The sequence below is a fragment of the Littorina saxatilis genome, linkage group LG16 (genome assembly GCF_037325665.1).
Source record: "Littorina saxatilis isolate snail1 linkage group LG16, US_GU_Lsax_2.0, whole genome shotgun sequence".
Taxonomy (NCBI): domain Eukaryota; kingdom Metazoa; phylum Mollusca; class Gastropoda; order Littorinimorpha; family Littorinidae; genus Littorina; species Littorina saxatilis.
The window spans coordinates 45,168,501-45,190,114 of NC_090260.1; the positions used below are offsets into that span (position 1 = coordinate 45,168,501).

Below are 21,614 nucleotides of genomic sequence, written 5' to 3' on the forward strand. Positions count from 1 at the left end.
TAAACAAAATAAGTTGTTGCCTTATTGTCTGCTTCACAATTATTCCCGTACCAACCCCACCCCCATTATCTTGACTGACAAAAATGATAAAAAGAAATAATTTGGGAGCGCTGGACTTGTGATACATGAGTTTGAATCAGGGTGAAGGGTTGGGGGTCGGAACATTTGTGCACACACACACACACACACACACACACACACACATATATATAATATATATGGCCTGGGGCGATTGTAGCTTCCCTTCTTCATGTCCAGCTCTCTCTCTCTCTCTCTCTCTCTCTCTCTCTCTCTCTCTCTCTCTCTCTCTCTCTCTCTCTCTCTCTCTCTCTCTCTCTCTCTCTCTCTTTGCGAATATGATTTTGAAGCGCATTACATAAAGTCGGTATCTGATATCTAAAGTCCTGATATTTTGGATGCGAGGAATTTTTCCTGGTGATGATCTGAGGTAACGGAATTGTTCATGCATTCTGAGGGAATTTGACAGGTATCGGGGTGTGTGTGTGTGTGTGTGTGGGGGGGGGTTGGTGGTGTGGGGGGGGCTTTTGGTGTGGGGTAAATGATTAAAACGCCTGCACCCTAACTATGAAAGCAGCCACACGCATACTCACAGAGACACAGAGGCACGCATGTTTGTGTGACGGTTTGCACGAATGACCATTGAAAAGTAGTTTTTGATAAAAACAAGCGACATTTCCTTTGAGCACACAGGTGCTCAGCCAATGTGTATTGAAACTTGTTCAATTATCTCAAAATGTCATAACGTTTGGCAATATAATTATTTAACAACAACAAAAAGACTACCGGATTCCGAACATAAAAAAGTCAGGGGCTGTAACAACAATTCGCGGCATTGGACTGTGGGAGCACGGACCTACATTCTAATGGATGGCTGGCTTTGGATCTAGGTCACTTTAGTGGGAATATCGGTCAACTTTGAAACCTGAGGACCAGCCACTTCCGGTTCCCCTTTCAGAGTAATGAGATTGCTGGGGCCGTAGAATTTTTCATCCAGTTTTGTCCTTTTTTTTTCTCCAAAATTGATATTAGTCGGAAGAAACAAGCACACGTGTGACACGTGTGGTGGGGGTATTTCCCGGCGAGTTTTCAGTGTTGTTGTTGTTGCGAAGCGAAGCGGCTTCCCAGTGCGGAAGGCAGGCAGTTTGTGCATCAAACAGTGTTGTTGTGATGGATGGATGAGTGAGTGATGAGGGTGATTGAGTTAGTTAAACTGTGACTGAATATCTATTGATTTATTGATATTAAAGTGAACATTGGGGGGGGGGGGGGGGTCGAAATGTACCATTGTGCACTCGCCTTGATGTAAGGAACACTACTGCAGTCTCTAACAGCTTCAAAGTGGGTTAGACAGGCTCTTGATAAAGACTGAGGCAAAATGTGCCAAATCACACATTGTCTTGAAAGAAGGAAAAATCTTCATTTGTCACCTTTCTGCACTTTTTTGACTTTGAGTGCATAGCCACAGTGGTCACAGACAAGATGCAAGATTTGAAAAAGACCCCTAACTGAACTTGTTATGACTATTTGTAACCCCTCTCACCTTTTTGACTTGGCCGTAACCAAGCAAAAAGGCCAAAAAAATCATAACTAATTCCATGTTGATTTTTGGTGGGGTGGACCTATTGTTCCAGACTCGCCTTGATTAGAGCAACACTAGTGCAGTGTCCAACAGCTTTTAAAATTTGTTTTGACCTCTTGACAATGTACATGTCAACAATCCCTGACTATCCCTGACTGTTGTGTAGTAAGAAAAAAATCTTCATTTTTTCCCCTTTCTCCACCTTTTTGAGTGTCAGTGCATAGCCACAATGGTCACAGAAAAGATGCAGCAAACAGATTTGAAAAAGACCCAAAAGTGAACTTGTTATGACTATTTCTAACCTTTCCTACCTTGTTCACTTGGCCGTACCCAAGCCAAAAAATCATAACTAATTCCATGTTCACTTTTTGGTGGGGTGGACCTATTGTTCCAGACTCGCCTTGATTAGAGCAACACTAGTGCAGTGTTCAACAGCTTTTAAAATTTGTTTTGACCTCTTGACAATGTACATGTAAACATGTAACCCTAATCCCTGACTGTTGTGCAGTAAGAAAAAATCTTCATTTCTCCCCTTTCTCCACTTTTTTTGTGTGTCAGTGCATAGCCACAATGGTCACAGAAAAGATGCATCAAACAGATTTGAAAAAGACCCAAAACTGAATTTGTTATGAATATTTCTCATCTTTTTTGGACTTAAAAAAATTTGTCCAAAAAAAACCAACACCCAAAATCTTCATTTTTCCCTTCAAAATTTGTCCCAAAAAAAAAACCACCCAAAATCTTCATTTTTCCCTTCTTCACTTTTTTGACTGTCAGTGCATAGCCACAATGGTCACAGAAAAGATGCAGCAAACAGATTTGAAAAAGACCCCAAACTGAACTTGTTATGACTATTTGTAACCCCTCTCACCTTTTTGACTTGGCCGTACCCAAGCAAAAAGGCAAAAAAAATCATAACTAATTCCATGTTGACTTTTTGGTGGGGTGGACCTATTGTTCCAGACTCGCCTTGATTAGAGCAACACTAGTGCAGTGTCCAACAGCTTTTAAAATTTGTTTTGACCTCTTGACAATGTACATGTCAACAATCCCTGACTATCCCTGACTGTTGTGTACATAGTAAGAAAAAAAATCTTCATTTTTCCCCTTTCTCCACCTTTTTGAGTGTCAGTGCATAGCCACAATGGTCACAGAAAAGATGCAGCAAACAGATTTGAAAAAGACCCAAAAGTGAACTTGTTATGACTATTTCTAACCTTTCCTACCTTGTTCACTTGGCCGTACCCAAGCCAAAAAATCATAACTAATTCCATGTTCACTTTTTGGTGGGGTGGACCTATTGTTCCAGACTCGCCTTGATTAGAGCAACACTAGTGCAGTGTTCAACAGCTTTTAAAATTTGTTTTGACCGCTTGACAACCCTTACAGAAAAGAAAAGTCGCTGCAACCTCGCTGCGACCTCGTTGCGAGGTCGCAGCGATCTAAACACATCGCAGCAACTAGTCGCAGCTGGTCACGGCTAGCCGCGATGTTGGCGCGAGCCTCGCAACAACATCGCGGCTAGCTGCGACCTTGGCGCGAGCCTCGCGACAACATCGCGGCTAGCTGTGACCCTGGCGCGAGGCTCGCGACAAGAGCGCGGCTAGCTGCGACCATGGTGCGAGGCTCGCGCCAACATCGCGGGTAGCTGCGACCTTGGCGCGAGCCTCGCAACAACATCGCAGGTAGCTGCAACCTTGGCGCGAGCCTCACAACAACATCAAAGTTAGCTGCGACAATTGGCGCGAACCTCGCAACAACATCGCGGGTAGCTGCGACCTTGACGCGAGCCTCGCAGGTAGCTGCGATCTTGGCGTAAGTTTCCGAACAACATCACAGCTAGCCGCGACCTTAATGGAGGCTTTTTCAACATCATATGGAGGGGCCTGCTTATAGAGCGATTATTGTGTCTGACTCTCTGAGTGGCCCTATTTGCAAATATTCTTACCATCTTGGCACAAGAATGAGACATGGTGGCAGCAAATATTATTCAGAAACATAACACTCAGCTTGCTTCATGTTTTAAAAAACTGTATGAAATATGTTTCATATTACAAAGTAAATATTTTTTGTTTTTAAGCAAAAAGTGTATTTTGGCATTAATTCTTCGTGTTAAAGGGATGTATAAATCAGCAGCCCGAAATTCTTGTTTGTTTACCAACTGCCAGAGACTTTTATTCTGTAGTTTCACACAAAATGTTGTTGAAGCAAAATTCAAGGCTTAAAGGTTGTCTACATTTTTGCTTTTTTTACAATAATCTTATGGTTAGATTTCCCTAAAAAGTTATGTCAGATGATGAATGAAGCATGGGGATTTTTTGTTATCAAAATAAAAATAAATGTAAAAAAAGTTTTTATTTTTGAGAAGTACAGTATAACACTTCCAATGTTTTGATTTCCATGTGGAGAGAGCATGTGTTTTAACTATAAATATCGACCAATCAAATTCATGTCACTATGCTGACAGCCACACCCACACAATCACAGCAACAGTTTGACACAGTGTATTTGAGCGCTGTCCACGATGTTTTGTTAAACGCACAAAATGCATGGTATTTGAGAGGACTTTTGCCCTTGGCATTTGCCAAATAAGGATATTGTACTACGCTGCATTACTTTCATGAATTTTCAATCGGCTAACCTGGCTTCGTCCTTCGATCCTGATCGAAGGGGAGTGTATTTTTGATATTTGTAGGGAATAGCTAGACTTAGTATTTGATGCCGATTTCTGTATAAAAATGTAGACAAACACCTTTAAACTCGAGTATTATATTTTCACAAAGATGGTCGCAACCGTTTATATGGCATGTTGCATTTCCATTTAAAAATCAGGTAAAGTGTACGTTATCTTGTGCTTCTTTAAAATTTGGGAGCTAGAAAGTACCATGGTGACGTGTTGCTAACTGCATTTAGCTTAGGGAGTTTACTATTGCCCATTAAACTCAAAGTGTACAACCAGCCTATATTATAAAGACTTAACAGAAATGATCAGATTCAGAGCATATTATAATGGACAGCACATGAATGGAAGCACTATAGCTTGCACACCAACAAACAAGAGAAATTTTAACTGGCAGTGTGACGATCAAACAATTCCATTAAAAAATATAGCTGGAACCTTAGCTGTTTTGCGCTTGGAGTATTCTCAAACAAATTTGGCATATATTTTCAGGAAAAAAAAGGTGTACTCCATACATTTGACCGTTGCAACATTAAAAAGTTTACCAAAACATTAAACCAAATGCTTCTTTCAATGTGTAATGACAAAAGCGGTTACCATTGATCAAATGCAGAGTTGTAAAGTTGTTATAATCATTAAACCATACTTATCGTATTTTTAGACAAACAAGCATACATAGTCTAATACGGCAATAATTATGTGTTCCCAGGTCTTGATCACAGGCGGAAGGTATCGTCCACTGGTCTTTCTGTGATCTTATAGGTAAACCCCAAACCTTCTTTGTATCACTTAGCTCCTAGCCGCAATCGGGATTTTTTCCACCCCATTTCAAAGGACCAGACCATGCTGTTTTAAAGGTTATTAGAACCACTAACCGATGACTGAAGGTTAGAGAAATGCACCTGAAGATGCCAAAAATGTAAAGAAATTCACCGAATAAAATAAAAAATGTATACCACATCAAAATACATACCATTTTCGTTAGTTAATTTGTGTTTACTATGTGATTTTGTATGAATATTTTATTGAAGTACCGTTCAGCCTCACACAGCCTCCGCGCGCTGTGATGCGCAACATTTTTCAGTTCGGTCGTCGTACTTTACGCTCTCTTGCTCCGCGTCAAAGAAACTACAATGGGTGTTTTGAAAGAGCAGAGCTAGCTCTATAATTTCGTATATTTTGAGAACTGGAAAACAAAGTGACCAAAAATTGCGGTTGAAGTTTTCAAAATCAAACTACCGACAACTTTATCACACTGCCAAATGAAATACACCATTCGATTCAGCTCGAATTTTTCTTTAAACAAGCAAAAAATGAAGTCAGTCCGACATGTGTCCTCCGAGCAAGACGCCCAAAACGAGGCTCGAATAGCTTTGCCTGCAGTTTTGAAAATGGCGCCCGGTGGCTCAAGCCGCGATTACCGACTCAACAAATTCGACCCAAGCATTCTTTTCGTCCGGCACATCGATTCAAGATGTTCTGTTCGGTAAGTTTAGACATATTAAAGTATTGATTGAATGTTTTTAATGGCGGATGTACGAAATGACAGAAGGTATTTTGTACTGAATTTGACGAAGCGGTTCGACTTCGATGGCCTGTCTGTGTTTCAAGCGGAAGGGTTGTGTTACGAACCGCTTTCGTTTTTTTCTCTAACCCAATAGAATCTAATGACGAAAATAATCATTGACAATGTATCTAAAGATATAAAAAAAAACTATTTCTGGTGCATCTACGAAATGAAAACATTGCATATTGTTCAAAAACTGATTTTATTCTGGTCACGTAACTTCTTCTTTTCTTGCACCAGCTGAGTGGAAACCAAAAGTAGAATTCACCAGCTGACTCTGAGAACGTTTTGCGGACTCGCAATGTTTCGCACATGTATGTCGACTTATTTCGTGTGAGAAAACAGATATTACAGATATATTTTTTTTATAAAATACTGGTAGCTGCTTTTTTATTTATTGAAAATGAAATAACTGACTTTTCTTCTTTGAGTTTGAATGGTGTTTTTCTTTCTGCAGAAGTAGTGTTTGATGTTATTGTTATAACTTACTTTTTGTTCTTTTCTCCAGATGACACGCATGCACAAATCCACCGACCGGGGCTGACAAACAAGGTTTTGCTGCAGTTACAGAGGCAAAGTGGCAAGCCCTCTTCAGTGGTAAGTACTCGGTTGATCACAACTCTTTTTTGTCTTATAGATATGCTTATGTATTTATAAACAGGCTAGCAATCCTTTGCGTCTTTTCTTTATCCACTAAAATTAATTACAAAATAATAATAGACATTGATAATTTGTATTTATTTCTTTGGCTGTCCCTTTTACTATACTGCAGCATAGTTCATGCACTGGTATATTATCTTTTGGAACACAGACTGATATTGACTTTTTTTCAGGTCCACTCCTGGTTTGAGAAGCTCTTCCCAGAAGTTACCTTTCCTGTGGATCGGATTGGTGGTGTCATTGATCGCACGGAGAAGCAATTCAAGGAGCACCTCAGTGGGGAGACAGGAACAACAGCATTTCTTCAGGTTGTCAGAGATCTTGATTCAGAGATGAGATTCCCAAATTTTGACATAAGAGGGTAAAGGAAGTACGTTTGGGGTCCAGGGGCAACGCCCCTTGTGGGAGTCAGGGGGCTGAAGCTGATGCGTTTTTAGCATTTACATAACAAAAAATTGCTCAGAAATGAGTCTTATCAGCAGAATATTTTGATTAGAACTTTGGGCATTGTTCATGCATTTCTAGAATGAATCTCACAAATAAACAACAACAGTCACTGAAAATAACATCACACTCACAGACTGACAAACACAAGTGTGCACACAAGGACAAATATGTGGTCAAATGGTCTTTCAACACGCTCTTGCCTCTCTATTTGTAGCCCAGTACTTTATTACACCACGTGCATTGTGCCTTCCCCGAACATTCAACTTTTGAACCGAATCTCCGAGACGGATGGACAATTTTCGTCCCTTCACTTCGGTAGAACATGATTTCGTCTTTCCACGCCCAAACCCATTTGTTCTTTTGCACTTTATCAATCTCAGATTAAGCTAAAGCATGTTCTGTTTCTGCCAACAATCGCATTGACGACGCCATCTTGCTAAAGTGGCTAAAGTCAACAACTAAATCAGCCCATTTAGGAACCTCCGCGATGAAGACACTGATGATGAGGAGAAACTTGTTCCCAAATGGACAGTTCGTACACGGGTCTAAAGTTCATTTCGTAGATTTTTGGTTTTGAGCTCGGCGGAGATTTTTTTGTCGGAGGTATTGTCGGTCCGGACAATCAAAAACCGGTCTAGTCTTTTGGGAGATTCAGTCATTGGCAGGTCAGATTTTTGATAATCAACCTCTACCCCCCCCCCTTTTTTTTTCTCAAGGGATCTGGACGATTCAGGAAAACGGTCCTGGGGATCAACTTTTGAGCAGAATTCCGCGAAAAAGCGGAAGAATCTCATCTCTGTTGATTTTGTTTCTGATGCACTCAGCCACCTTGGGTTAAGAAGGGGAGAACTTCTTGGAGAGTGCATACACTACGTGGTAGGTATGCAACATATTATGTACTGGTTAGCCTGTAATGTACTGTCTTGATTTCATTTTCGAAATATAGTTTTTCATAATAACTATATCGCTGATATTCAGTACCAAACTTTTTTTTATTTAGCTCTACACTTTTACTTTTAGGGTGTATTGCAATTGACTTTGAAAAAAGGTTAAGCAGCTGTTTATGTTTAAACAAAAAATTACTCACGAGACCTTTAGCTAAACCCATGTGACATTGGTAAAAAAAACCAGCATGAGCGATTGCTAGTGCTGGCGATCTTGTATTTCGGCAACAAATTGTGAACTCTGATGAACTTGTTCGTCCTGATCGCAGGATACAGCTTGCTCTATTTAATCTGAATTTATGCCAAATGAGCTTTTATTAAATAATTTGAATTTAAACCAATTGTTTGTTTTACATTTGAGAATATGCGTCTGCATGTGTTGAACTGCTTCTGTCTCTAGTCAATTTAGAATGTATGTAGCACAATGGCCTGTCAGTGCGAAAGGATTTGCATGCACCCACAAGCTGGTTGCAGCATTTTTCTGGGAGGGTTTAGGTATATTTTAACTGGGACTTTAAACCATCTAAACAATGTTCAGGGTTTGGTAAAGCATTTCCTCCTGCATAACTGCAGTAAGTTATCACTCATCACTAGGTTGCAGCTCACTTGCTGTGAAATTTGAAGGTCGTTGCTTGATGATTTCATGGACATCGCAGTAAACCGTGACAACTGCACAGGTAGCTGCAGCTGGCTCAAGGAAAGCTTGTACGTGGTAAGAATTTGGAGGACAGGCCAGGGATATCCCGGCTCACCCTGGTCGTTGCTAGCTATAGCATTGACATGGTCGCGGATATATAGCTGTGACTACCACATATAGGTCCGGGTAATCGCGGCTAGCTGCGACCTAATCGCGGTATATAGCTGTGACTATCAGGAACAGGTCCGGGTTACCGCGGCTGTAACCTGCTTGGGTCTATAATAATTCATCGCGGCTTGCCACGACTAGATCGCAGCTAACTGCGACTAGATCACAGCTAGCTGCGACTACATCACAGCTAGCTGCGACTAGATCACAGCTAGCTGCGACTAGATCACGGCAAGCCGCAGCATGATCCCAGGAACATCGCGGCTAGCTGTGACCTGGTCGCGGCTAGCTGTGACCTGGTCGCAGCTAGCTGTGACCTGGTCGCGGCAAGCTCACAGTAAGGGGTCCAGGACAACGCGGCTAGCTGCTGCTAGGTCGCGGCAAGCTCGCAGGGAACATCGCAGCTAGCCGCGACCTCATCACATCAAGCTCGCGGGTGGGATCTCCATATAAGGATATATAACTACATCGCAGCAAACTTAATTTGCATGGTAAATTACGGCCTCGCAGCGACCTCGCAGCGAGGCTCGCTGCGACCTCGCTGCGAGGCTCGCCACAGGGCCTTTTTTTCTGTAAGGGAATGTACATGTAAACATGTAACCCTAATCCCTGACTGTTGTGCAGTAAAAAAAATCTTCATTTCTCCCTTTTCTCCACTTATTTGTGTGTCAGTGCATAGCCACAATGGTCACAGAAAAGATGCATCAAACAGATTTGAAAAAGACCCAAAACTGAATTTGTTATGAATATTTCTCATCTTTTTTGGACTTAGAAAAATTTGTCAAAAAAAACACATTTCTTCATTTTCCCCCTTTCTCCACTTTCTCTTTCATGAGGAAGGGATAATCACACATAGTACGCCAGTGAGGTTAGAATGGTGAGGTGGGGTCTGAGGCTGGTAAGGGATTTGGGGGTAGGACCGACGAGAGGGCACGGATTCGGCGGTTCGCCGTGTCGAGTCAACTTCATATAGATCTGTGTAGGCGATCAACAGCCCCAGCCGATCTGGATCTGTTCAAGTCAAAAGTAAAGTCAAGGATACGAAGAAGTTTACCGAAAAACATAGATCCCAAGGACTCATGTTGTAACTTTTCAAAGCAGTTACATTCAATCAAAGCTCTATCCACATTAAACCGAACGGGAATCGTCGAAGATCCACGCAACTTCACTGCAATGTCGAAAACGAACTCATAATGTCACCGCAGATCTATAGTTAGTTTTGGTTTTGTGTCGCAGCAAAGAAACGAAGCAAATCTCCGGCTTTTATTTCACACTAAAAAACCGTTCATTTAGCGGGTTATTAAAATATATTTCTTTGAGGTTGCAAGGCAATGACATCGCTGAGATGTACTCCTTCGAACACACGACACAGGTTAGAAATTGACTTCATTTGGGCGCTTTTTACGGCCAAAACAGGGTGAGCTTTTTGACGGGTTTATGGAAAAATCACTTCGGGGGCAGGTCTAAAATCCTGTGTACAGTGCCAAAGCATACATCATTCAAAAGAGCAAAGTATGTTCTTTATTCTAACATATGGGCTAGGGTAAGTCATAGATATAAATAGACAGTGTCTGTCTATTATATCTGTAGGCAAGTGTATTCCATTCCTTCGATAGTCTCGTCATCTACACTTGCGTGAACAATGCAATTTTGAGTCTGTTTTGCATAAAAGACCTGCGAGATTTGTAGAAGTCAAAACAACAACTTACAGTCCAGCCTCTCAACTTTCGTTCCATGCAATTTGTTTGTCTGTACGTATAGACTGAGGGGTGCCCCGAAATGATTTGTAATCACAACATTCACAGACTTCAAATACGCCATTGAAAACTCGTCCACGTGCGTTTTAGATATATACTTGGGTGAAAACTGTCGTACCTACCAAAGGCCGCTTCGCGTAAGAAAATGACTACCAGAGTCGCAAGGCTCGGGATTTTTTTTACAAGAAATTTATATTTCGTTGTTCTAGTCCGAATGAATATGAAGATATGGCGAGTTGAAAACGCCGATTCTTTCGCCAGAAACACGTCTGTTTCCACACCGGAAAGAAGGAATGGACTGAGCTACTAGAAGCACGGCGCCGTGCGTACAATCGATCGAATGATGTTATTCACACAATACCATTTGGCGATCTCTAAAAAATAATTTAAAAACGAACTAGTTGACATGTAATGAAACTATTTACTGAAATCAAGAAGTATCTTAGTTCTAGCCGTGCATATGACACACCCTTTCGCGAAAGCACACTGAACCGTGCGTATACGCATTCGCACCCGCAAACCACCAACCCAGGCGGGTTATCCAGATCCAGATCCAGATCCAGATCCAAGGGAAGTAACTCAGTGAGTATAAACATGAGCAAGAACCGCAACCCGAACACACTCGTAACACCTTAAGTTACGCAAGTTTTATCGCAGTATATTGCGGTAAAATATTTTTTTAATATTGGCCACAGCTGCACTCGATTACTTATTTGGGGGTATATTCAACGATCAATAGGTGGGAATACGAGTTGTATTTAGTGGCTGGGGTCCTGATTTGGCCTATTATGGTCCGCTGGACCCGAAAAGCAACAGCTAACTAAGTAACTAACTAACTAATTTAGTGGCTCTCATTAACGTAATTGCTATTACCTCTTCGCCATTCTACAGATGTTCCCCGCTGGTGTTCCCCCACCTCAGTCCTCCTTCCTCGGGGATGAATCGGATCGAGGAAGAGGCCGTTCGCCCTTGTATTTGTGGGTCAAAGCAGAGGTCGGGCGACGCGAGAGACACGAGCGTGACATGTTTCTGACGCTTCTCCCGTTAAGGGCATGCGTCAGAAACAACGCTCCACAGGTCCCCTGTCCAAACGGGGACCTCATTTCAATCGAAGACCCCCCCCCCCCCCCCCCAGGACAGACCCATCGTCCGAGGACGAGGCCGGGGCGAAAGAGCGGCGTTTTTTATGACGGAGGTGTTGGCATACCAACAGCGTGCATACCACCGTCCGGCTCCGACAATCCCCGGTCGCTCCAAAGTAAACCTCCAAAGTAAACCCGGCGCAATTTGAAGATGCCCCCCCCCCTCCCCCAGCCCAAAATCTTCAGTGTAGCTTTTTTAGCAATGTTTTTTTTGTTGTGTTTTTGTTGTTGTTGTTTGGTTTAAACTGTTTTATTCAACATTTGTGCACTATTTACAAAAAACGCATATTGAGTCAACAACAACAAGCATAATGCTTATAGTGGTGTTTACAGCCTTCTAGAAAATTACATACAAATGGCGGCTATTGTACAGTTTAAATGAAAAGCAAGCAAACGTGAAAAGAAAATTGAATGAAAATTGTACATCAAAACAAAAATCCGTTTCAGAATACATATATGTCGTAACGAAATCTGGTAATTGCCGAATTCGTGAAATCGGCAACCTATTTGCCGAATTCGTGAAATCGGCAATCGCTTGCCGAGAACGCGAATTCGACAGGCTATTGCCGAAATCGTGAAAGGCCAGATTAAAGTTGTCGAATTCGTGAAATCGGCAACTGATTTCACGAAATCGGCAATCGATTTCACGAAATCGACGATTTTGTCGATTTCACGAATTCGGCAACTTTAAACAGGTTTTGGTACAACAGAATTTTCTGTAGCCGATTTGTCACGAGTTGACTGAATAAATGAGATAGAGGAAGGTAAATCGGTGAATATGGCCTTGTGTGTGACTGCGTGTGTATATGTGTGTGTGTGTGTGTGTGTGTACGTGTGTGTGTCTTGTGTGGTGGCGGTGGTGGTGGTGGTGTGTGTGTGTGTGTGTGTCTTGTGTGGTGGTGGTGGTGTGTGCAGCCCAACCAGTGGCTTTTGGCCAAACATGACCTCAAAGGGAGAACGGTTGTTCAAATTTCGATGCGCTGACGAATTCTTTTGCGAGAGAGAGAGAGACAGACAGACCGAGAGAGAGAGACAGACAGACAGAGAGAGACACACAGAGAGAGACAGAGAGAGACAGAGAGATAGAGAGAGAGACAGAGAGAGAGACAGACAGACAGACAGAGACACACAGAGAGACAGACAGACAGACAGAGAGAGAGAGAAAGAGAGAAAGAGAGAGAGACAGAGAGAGAGACAGAGAGAGAGAGACAGACAGACAGACAGACAGACAGACAGAGAGAGACAGAGAGAGAGACAGAGAGAGAGACACACAGAGAGAGACACAGAGAGACAGACAGACAGACAGACAGACAGACAGAGAGAGACACACAGAGAGACTGAGACACAGAGAGAGACAGAGAGAGAGACAGAGAGAGAGACAGAGAGAGAGACACACAGAGAGAGACACAGAGAGACAGACAGACAGACAGACAGACACAGAGAGAGAGAGACACAGAGAGAGACAGAGAGAGAGAGAGAAAGAGAGAGACAGAGAGAGAGAGAGACAGACAGACAGAGAGAGAGACAGAGACAGAGACAGAGAGAGTGACAGAGAGAGAGTGAGAGAGAGAGGAGATGTTTATTACCTTTACAATTCTCTGTGAGCCAGCTATGTCCAACAGTTCAAACCGGCTTCTCAAATAGTAGAAACCGCGATCTTTGGTGTTGAAATCATTGTATTGTAATCCTTTCTACTTGGTAGAATGTGCACGCTAAATTTCTCTTTTCTGATGGCATCATCAAACCTGTCGGCAAACAGCGCCTCCATCATTGAAAGCTTCCTTGTTATGAAGGAAATTGTGAATATAATTTGGGCTCCACATTTTTCTTTTTAAAGGGTGAGTATTTTTCACCGTTTATTTCAACTACATAAAGACCGATATGCACGTGAAAGTGACTGAACATTGTGGAGTTAACTCCAAGTCGACGGGGTTACCACAGGACGAAGAAGAAGAAGAAGAAGATGAGCACAGAGAACAGTTCAGTTTGCCATCAGACGCGTGACAGCTCAGCTACACTACATTCTGTTGCACCAAAACATGTTTACAGTTGCCGAATTCGTGAAATCGACAAAATCGTCGATTTCGTGAAATCGATTGACGATTACGTGAAATCCGTTGCCGATTTCACGAATTCGACAACTTTAATCTGGCCTTTCACGATTTCGGCAATAGCCTGTCGAATTCGCGTTCTCGGCAAGCGATTGCCGATTTCACGAATTCGGCAAATAGGTTGCCGATTTCACGAATTCGGCAATTACCAGATTTCGTTACGACATATATAATATTTATGGTGTTAGCGAGTAAGAGATAGGGAGGGAGAGAGAGAGAGAGAGAGAGAGAGAGACGAGTAGACATCGATTTTGCTTTCACTTTACATGATTATCTGTTCGAAACGGCCGGACTGTCCAATAAATTCCTGCACTGTTAAAAAGATTTTTTTGTTAATTTTTGTTTGCAAGGAGGGGTTTTCATGAAGTAGAATATCTGTGTGTATGAGGTTGTTGGTTAGTTTGTTGATTGTGTTGTTTCTTGCAGCTAAGTGTAAACGGCATTCTAGTAAGAAGTGTGTTGCGGTTTCTGTTCCATCACCACAGTCGCATACGCTGTTTTCCGCAAGGTGTCGCTCAACTAAGTCTTTCTTTAGATCGCTAATATTAAGTCTCATTTTTGTGTGGATTATTTGTGTTTGTCGACTGCCACTGTAGAAGTAAACGGGAATTCGTGTGTCGTCTTTTGTTAAGTAATGTTTAAATTCCCCGAGGGAGTCGGTTAACTGTATTTGTTCAGGTAGTTGGTTCCAGAGTACTGTTGTCGAAGGAAAAAAGGATGTTTTGTACGTTTCTGTTTGTTGTTGTTTTGGTAGAATTGATTGACGTGTAGGTCGAGGTAAAAAAAAAGAAAGGTGGATTCATGGTAGATATTCAAAGTTGGGTTGTGTGGGGGGGTGTTGTTTTTTTGTTAGGTCCCCACGGGCACGGGAAAAGAATAGGCCCGACGCGCTCCCCACCCGTGTCGTAAAAGGCGACTAAGTTGGGCACACCCTAAAACAATACACATTGTCACCATATAGGAGTTGACCCGTTTTAACACTTGCTGTTAAAACATCATAGTCAAGCTACCTTTCTTTTTTGCTGAGGAATTTTGTTAACGAAATAGCAAAGTGTCTTATTTTCATATATTATAAACGTGTTAATAGCGCATTTATCACCTTTAGGTACCTCCTTTACACACACACACACACACACACACACACACACACACACACACACACACACGCACACACACACACACACACACACACACACACCTTCATTCATATACATCTCCTCACACATTTGCACACAATTCTGGGTGTAGTAGTTTGTGTGTGTTTTGTCTATTGAAATGGTGTTTTGTTTATGGTGGATTGTGTTTTTTTTTATAAGTACACAAGTTTTTTTCTCCCACTTTTGTATGATCCCTCTCTAAATAAAAGAAGAAATTGTTGGTTGCGTTTGTATTCTTCATATTGTTCGTACCTTGTGGACCTGTTTGTTAATATTGTGTGTTTATATATTTTTTTTAATTGCAGAGCGCCACGATGATCCGAACAAATTTTGATGATTTTTCTCAAGAGTTAGAAGAAGCTTTAGATTTGTTTTCTTCCTATGTATACAGAGTGGGAACGATTAGTGTAGTTGATCTTTTGTACGATACATTATATTGGAATTTGATTTTTGATTTAGGAGACTATATCATGCCAGAAACCGTCACCCACTCATTACATTTAGTCAAGTTTTGACTAAATGTTTTAACATAGAGGGGGAATCGAAACGAGGGTCGTGGTGTATGTGTGTGTGTGTGTGTGTGTGTGTGTGTGTGCGTGCGTGCGTGTAGAGCGATTCAGACCAAACTACTGGACCGATCTTTATGAAATTTTACATGAGAGTTCCTGGGATTGATATCCCCGAACGATTTTTTTCTTTTTTTCGATAAATGTCTTTGATGACGTCATATCCGGCTTTTCGTGAAAGTTGAGGCGGCACTATCACGCTCTCATTTTTCAACCAAATTGGTTGAAATTTTGGTCAAGTCTTCGACGAAGCCCGGACTTCGGTATTGCATTTCAGCGTGGTGGCTTAAAAATTAATAAACAGAAAAAAGTACACATATCTGGCTCAGCCCCATCCTACCTGTCTGACCTGTTCACACTCTATACACCCTCACGATCCCTCCGCTCCTCTGTAGACACTAGAATATTCCGTCTATCTTCTTTTAGTCGCAAACAGCACGGCCAGAGAGCCTTCTCCCACTCTGCTGCCGTTGCGTGGAACTCTCTCCCTTACTCTATCCGACACTGCCAAACATTCTGTTCCTTCAAATCAAACCTTAAAACACACTTCTTCACCCAGTATTTTGATTAATTTTATTTCAACATGGTGCATTTTTGAATCAGGTGTTTGAATGTTTTGCCTGTGTTAGTATGCTTGCAGATTGTATTGATGTAGTGTTTGAGTTTTGTTGTTCACTTGTGTGCTGAATGCTGCTGCACATGCTTTTGCTTTGCTTTGTATGTATTATGTATGTTTGTCATTGTAAAGCGCTTTGAGAATGTAAAGCGCTCTATAAATCTCCCATATTATTATTATTATTATATGACATTTCACAAAAACAACAGAGAACAGTATCTTGGTGTTACATGTACTTCATATTTATTGAAAAGCACAAAGCAAAAAAATTCTCCACTCTCACTTCTTAACATACATTTACAACAGTTGCATTCAGATCCATTTCACTCTGAAGCCCATTCACACTTGCATGTAGTAGGGGTACACTCTTTGCTTGAAGCATGGTCTTTTTTTACTCCACAAAAACACTTTGACAAAAACAAACACATCCACACCTTCCTGCTAGCCTGCACACACAGACACCCAAGTTCGCATACTGGAGGTTTCTGTTTTTGTCTAAACCTTCTTCTTTTTAACCTGAGCAGTTAGCCCTTTTGAAAGTATTCAATTGAAACAAACTCAGTGACTTGAAACTTGTTTCTCATTTGGTTGAAGCTATGGTTCAACAATTATTTGAGAATTTACCTCCTGCAATGATAAATTCATAAGCTTCAAGTAAAGAAGTTGTAATACAAGGGAGGTGACTGTAATTTCCTGTGTCTGTGAAAACTTTTTGTTAGCATGGTAATTTTCCTTTAATTCAGTAAACAAAATGTAAATCAAAGACAAAACTAGGTGATAAAATCAATCACTTTCAAGTTTACAAGATTTTTAATTTGGGCATCTCCAATTTTAAGTTTGTTAGCAAGGAGATGCTTCTAAAACCCTTCTTCAAATGTGTTGACCTTGTTTTTTGTAGACCCTCTAGCAAGAGTGATGCAACCAAACACCTTCAAGTATAGAGGTGTTTCATATTGTGCATCCTCCTCCCCCCAAAAAATTTGTTGTTGCTGTAAAAACCAGGAGTGGCTATTTTGCTAAAATTCATTTTCGGCTGGGTGGTTACAAATACCTTCAGGTTTACAAGATTGTTCATATTATGCATATCCGCAAAGCCTGTTTGTTCTGAAATAGATATAGAGTCAAAAGAGGCCATTCAAATCCTCCCTGAAATGCAAAAATTTGGTTTTGGGTGAGGGGTGCTGCCCCCCTGGACCCCCCAGCAAGGGCGCTGCCCCTGCACCCCACCGGGGCCTTGACGGCCCCTGCCCCTGGAACACGACCTTTTCAGTTTTTTCATTTTCCAGCAGTTGCACCCATGAATAATAGTATCTTGTATAAGAATATTTGCCACAGCTGCACTCTGGTGTGTTTTTTTTGACGGGGAATAGAACGTAACGGGATATAAGTATGTGACCCTCCACCACGAAATGAGTCGCATGTCACCTCGCGGCGGTTCTGCGCTGAGCTTAATAAAAGTCCAGGGAGTGTCTTGGTTATGTAAAGCCGAGCGGTCTTAGCTTCACATTAATTCTAACTGTCTGTGTCTTAGATGTTATACGTGTTTGAAGGTCATTTGTCAGGATGGCAATCACACGACAGGACAAACAGACACACAGAATAGAAACTCAAGAAGAGGCAGGTAAAGTTCAAAATTGTATTGAATCAAAACAAATCATAAAAACAACTCAATACAAGGCGTAGGTTCTTTTCAGAAAATATATCTGTACATTGGTTCACTCTATTCCTGTAATTTTCCTACTCCTTACAAAAATATTCTAAGTCCAAAAATGGCTGAAAATTTGGGCATGACCCATAGGTACCCTTAGCAAAATACGCTACTGAAAGCAATATTCTATGTCCTAAAATGGCTGAAAATTTGGGCAGGGGTTCGGGGCCTGAGTAAAAATAAAATAAAAGAGTAAAGCGACGCCACTTTACTCGCCGTGTGGTAACCTGGGACTGCGGAACGTTTGTTTTTAACCCTGTTAGTTCAGTCCACAGGGCGGAGTCCGGTATACCATTTAGACACAAAGTCAGGTTGGTTGCTCAGACCCCGGAGGACAGTTTAGAGATAACAACAAATACTTCTCAGTACTCAGGTTGGGACTCATCCATATGTAGATGATAAACATAAAATCTACATTCTACTAAACAAATGAATACAGAATACATGTTTATATTGAATACATGGGTAAAAGAAAGAATGATATAAAAGCTACATAAAAGAAGAGAGAGAGAGAGGGTGTGTGTGTGTGTGTGTGTGTTCGTCTGTGTGTACCAAGTATTATTTAATATAGAAGTAAAGAATCAGATCAAACGGGAAAGGAGGGTTGTTGGGGGGGGGGAGGGTAGGTGAGAGTTGAATGTCCGAAAACAATGCTTTCGCGGGCGGTCCACGTGCTCAAAGCCATAGCGAGTTAGTGACCAAGGGTTCATATCCCGTCAGTCTGATTGGCGCCATCGTGTCAAAACAATTAAATTCTACCACAAGAGAACAATGGGAAAATGACTGTATCATACCTATCTCTGAACATTTACTAAGGAAAAGAACAAATGTGATTTTAGAGTGTGAATCTTACACCGTTTCAATACTAACCTAGATAATATATTCTGCTCTCTACGCTTTCTCTTCTCTTTTACTCTATAAACTTTAAGAAAAAGATTGTATATGGAGAAAAGACAAAAAACAAAATTATTCATGTAGTCGCTTTTCTCCGCAGTAACAGTGTGAGGGTCACCCTTGTCACAGACTTATAACTCAAACAGTTTTCGCTCTTTTCCAAAACTGTTTTCACCACTGGATAGAGCATAAAAAAACTCTTTAGAGAAATGTAAAAATATGAAAATCATGCAAAAGGTGACATGCGACTCATTCCGTGGTGGAGAGTCACATATAGGTACGAATAGTAGCTACATTTCGTTTTAATAAAAAGTTTTGAGTTATATACTTGATATCGTTGTACGGAAGTGATGTGTGGTCGATGCTATACGCAAGGACTGAAGGAGGTGGCGTATAGCGTCGATTGGCAAGACAGTGTGAGAGTTTATGTTGTGTAGTCTTGTATGTATTGCTGTGAACTTTATCAATTCAAGCAACAACAAAACAAAATACAATAATATGCCTATACACCACATTGAAAAAAACAACCCGAAAACAAACATACATTCAATTCGAACACACAGACACGCAGCTTCGGCGGCGACGCACATGTGTTTATTTGATTGAATAAAACCTCGTTATAATATTACCTATTTGTGTTATATAGTTGATATCATTGTACGGATGTGGTGTGTGTACGCGCGAGGGTGTGGCGTATAGTGTCGCTTGCCAAGACAGTGTGAGAGTTTATGTTGTGTAGTCTTGTATGTATTGCTGTGAACTCTATCAAATCCAAGCAATCCCCCAAAAAACACCTACAATAATATGCCTTGTATAAATTATAATACACCACATTAAAAAAAACATACATTGATTCAATTCGAACACACTCGTCGGCGGCGACGTACAGACAGGTATACTCTAAACATACAACACAAGATCATTTATTGTCCACACAATTAATTACGGTAATATACGGAAAAGCGTGGTTCAACAACGAATATAACAACAAAACACACACAAAAAAACATACGAAGTGAGAACACCCAAAGTACTCCAGACAGGCACGTCCACCACAGTCCATGTTGCACACGCACGCACGCACATATATGGACAGACGGACACACACACCCTTTACCAAAAAAACCCACAATTATATACACGCACACATCATATGTACACACACACACATGGACCCCTGCCTCAAAAAATTGTCAGTCAATTTGATTTTCCTAGGTTTCACCCATGCTCAGTTATTGACCGCTGCCCACGGGCTGTTGCTTTTCTGTGTGTGTGTGAGAGCGCGAGTGCGTTCATGTGTAAAGGTGTGGTATGAAAGGTGTGCAAGCCATCAAACAGAGGTGTGTGTGTGTGTGTGTGTAGGTGCCTTTTTTGTATGGTGTGTGTATATGCGTGAACAGGAACGCAAGCATGTGTGCATGTGTGTGTATAGTATTAGTATGCGAACTTGGGTGTTTGTGTGTGCAGGCTAGCAGGAAGGTGTGGATGTGTTTGTTTTTGTCAAAGTGTTTTTGTGGAGTAAAAAAAGACCATGCTTCAAGCAAAGAGTGTACCCCTACTACATGCAAGTGTGAATGGGCTTCAGAGTGAAATGGATCTGAATGCAACTGTTGTAAATTTATGTTAAGAAGTGAGAGTGGAGAATTATTTTGCTTTGTGCTTTTCAATAAATATGAAGTAACACCAAGATACTGTTCTCTGTTGTTTTTGTGAAATGTCATATAATAATAATAATAATATGGGAGATTTATAGAGCGCTTTACATTCTCAAAGCGCTTTACAATGACAAACATACATAATACATACAAAGCAAAGCAAAAGCATGTGCAGCAGCATTCAGCACACAAGTGAACAACGAAACTCAAACACTACATCAATACAATCTGCAAGCATACTAACACAGGCAAAACATTCAAACATTCAAACACCTGATTCAAAAATGCACCATGTTGAAATAAAATTAATCAAAATACTGGGTGAAGAAGTGTGTTTTAAGGTTTGATTTGAAGGAACAGAATGTTTGGCAGTGTCGGATAGAGTAAGGGAGAGAGTTCCACGCAACGGCAGCAGAGTGGGAGAAGGCTCTCTGGCCGTGCTGTTTGCGACTAAAAGAAGATAGACGGAATATTCTAGTGTCTACAGAGGAGCGGAGGGATCGTGAGGGTGTATAGAGTGTGAACAGGTCAGACAGGTAGGATGGGGCTGAGCCAGATATGTGTACTTTTTTCTGTTTATACTCCGCAGAGAAGAGAAACAAAGACAAACTTAACATAATAAATAACAACTAAGGAAGTTGTAAATGCAGGATGCATTTATTGATTTGTCCTTGCTACATGTGATTATAAAGATTATAATAATGAATGTCAGTTGTGATACCAGTAAACCATACAAGCAAATTATATATTATATTTGTTCAATACAAACCTTTCAGGAAAAAAAACCCATATCACAGTGTATATATATATATGCTTTTTGTGCAACATTTTCCCACTTATATAAATATTCCAGCTCTCTCCTCTCTCTCTGTCTCTGATCTCTCTCTCGCTCGCTCGCTCACACACACACGCGTTCTTACACACAGCAGTTCACACACACCCGCCACTGGAAGACATACATGCAGCACCATTTTAAGACTTCAGGTCTTCCAAGTTCCATCTTACTACATGTACTGGCTTGTCACAATTCTGAAACAAATCAAAATCAACATGTTGTTCTAAGACAACTATTTTTCTGTCATTCAATATCCCTTTCACTCCAGCACCAGAGCGATTTGTCTTTTTGTCGCAAATAAGATTATAAACAGTTAAAGCATTTACACGACTATCCCACAGATTACTACACATGCCTTTAGTGTTGCCAGCCAAATGAAACTTGTCGGTTTGTCAGTTCGCATGTTACCGTATTTTGTACGCTTAGTTGTCTAGAATACGAGCAGTACGGTCAGTGGGGAAAAACACGAC

At 41.2% G+C, this 21,614-nt stretch overlaps 1 long non-coding RNA gene across 2 annotated transcripts; it reads left to right on the plus strand.

The window, feature by feature from the left end:
- Positions 1–4,660: 4,660 nt before the first annotated feature.
- On the plus strand, positions 4,661–8,235 carry LOC138951116 (uncharacterized). 2 transcript variants are annotated; one of them, XR_011450995.1, is made up of 4 exons: positions 4,662–5,766; positions 6,356–6,444; positions 6,681–6,815; positions 7,671–8,235. It is a non-coding gene; the product is annotated as an uncharacterized lncRNA (long non-coding RNA). The 2 variants fall into 2 exon arrangements; XR_011450994.1 differs by lacking the exon at positions 7,671–8,235 and having other exon boundaries at positions 4,661–5,766; positions 6,681–7,242.
- Positions 8,236–21,614: the final 13,379 nt, after the last annotated feature.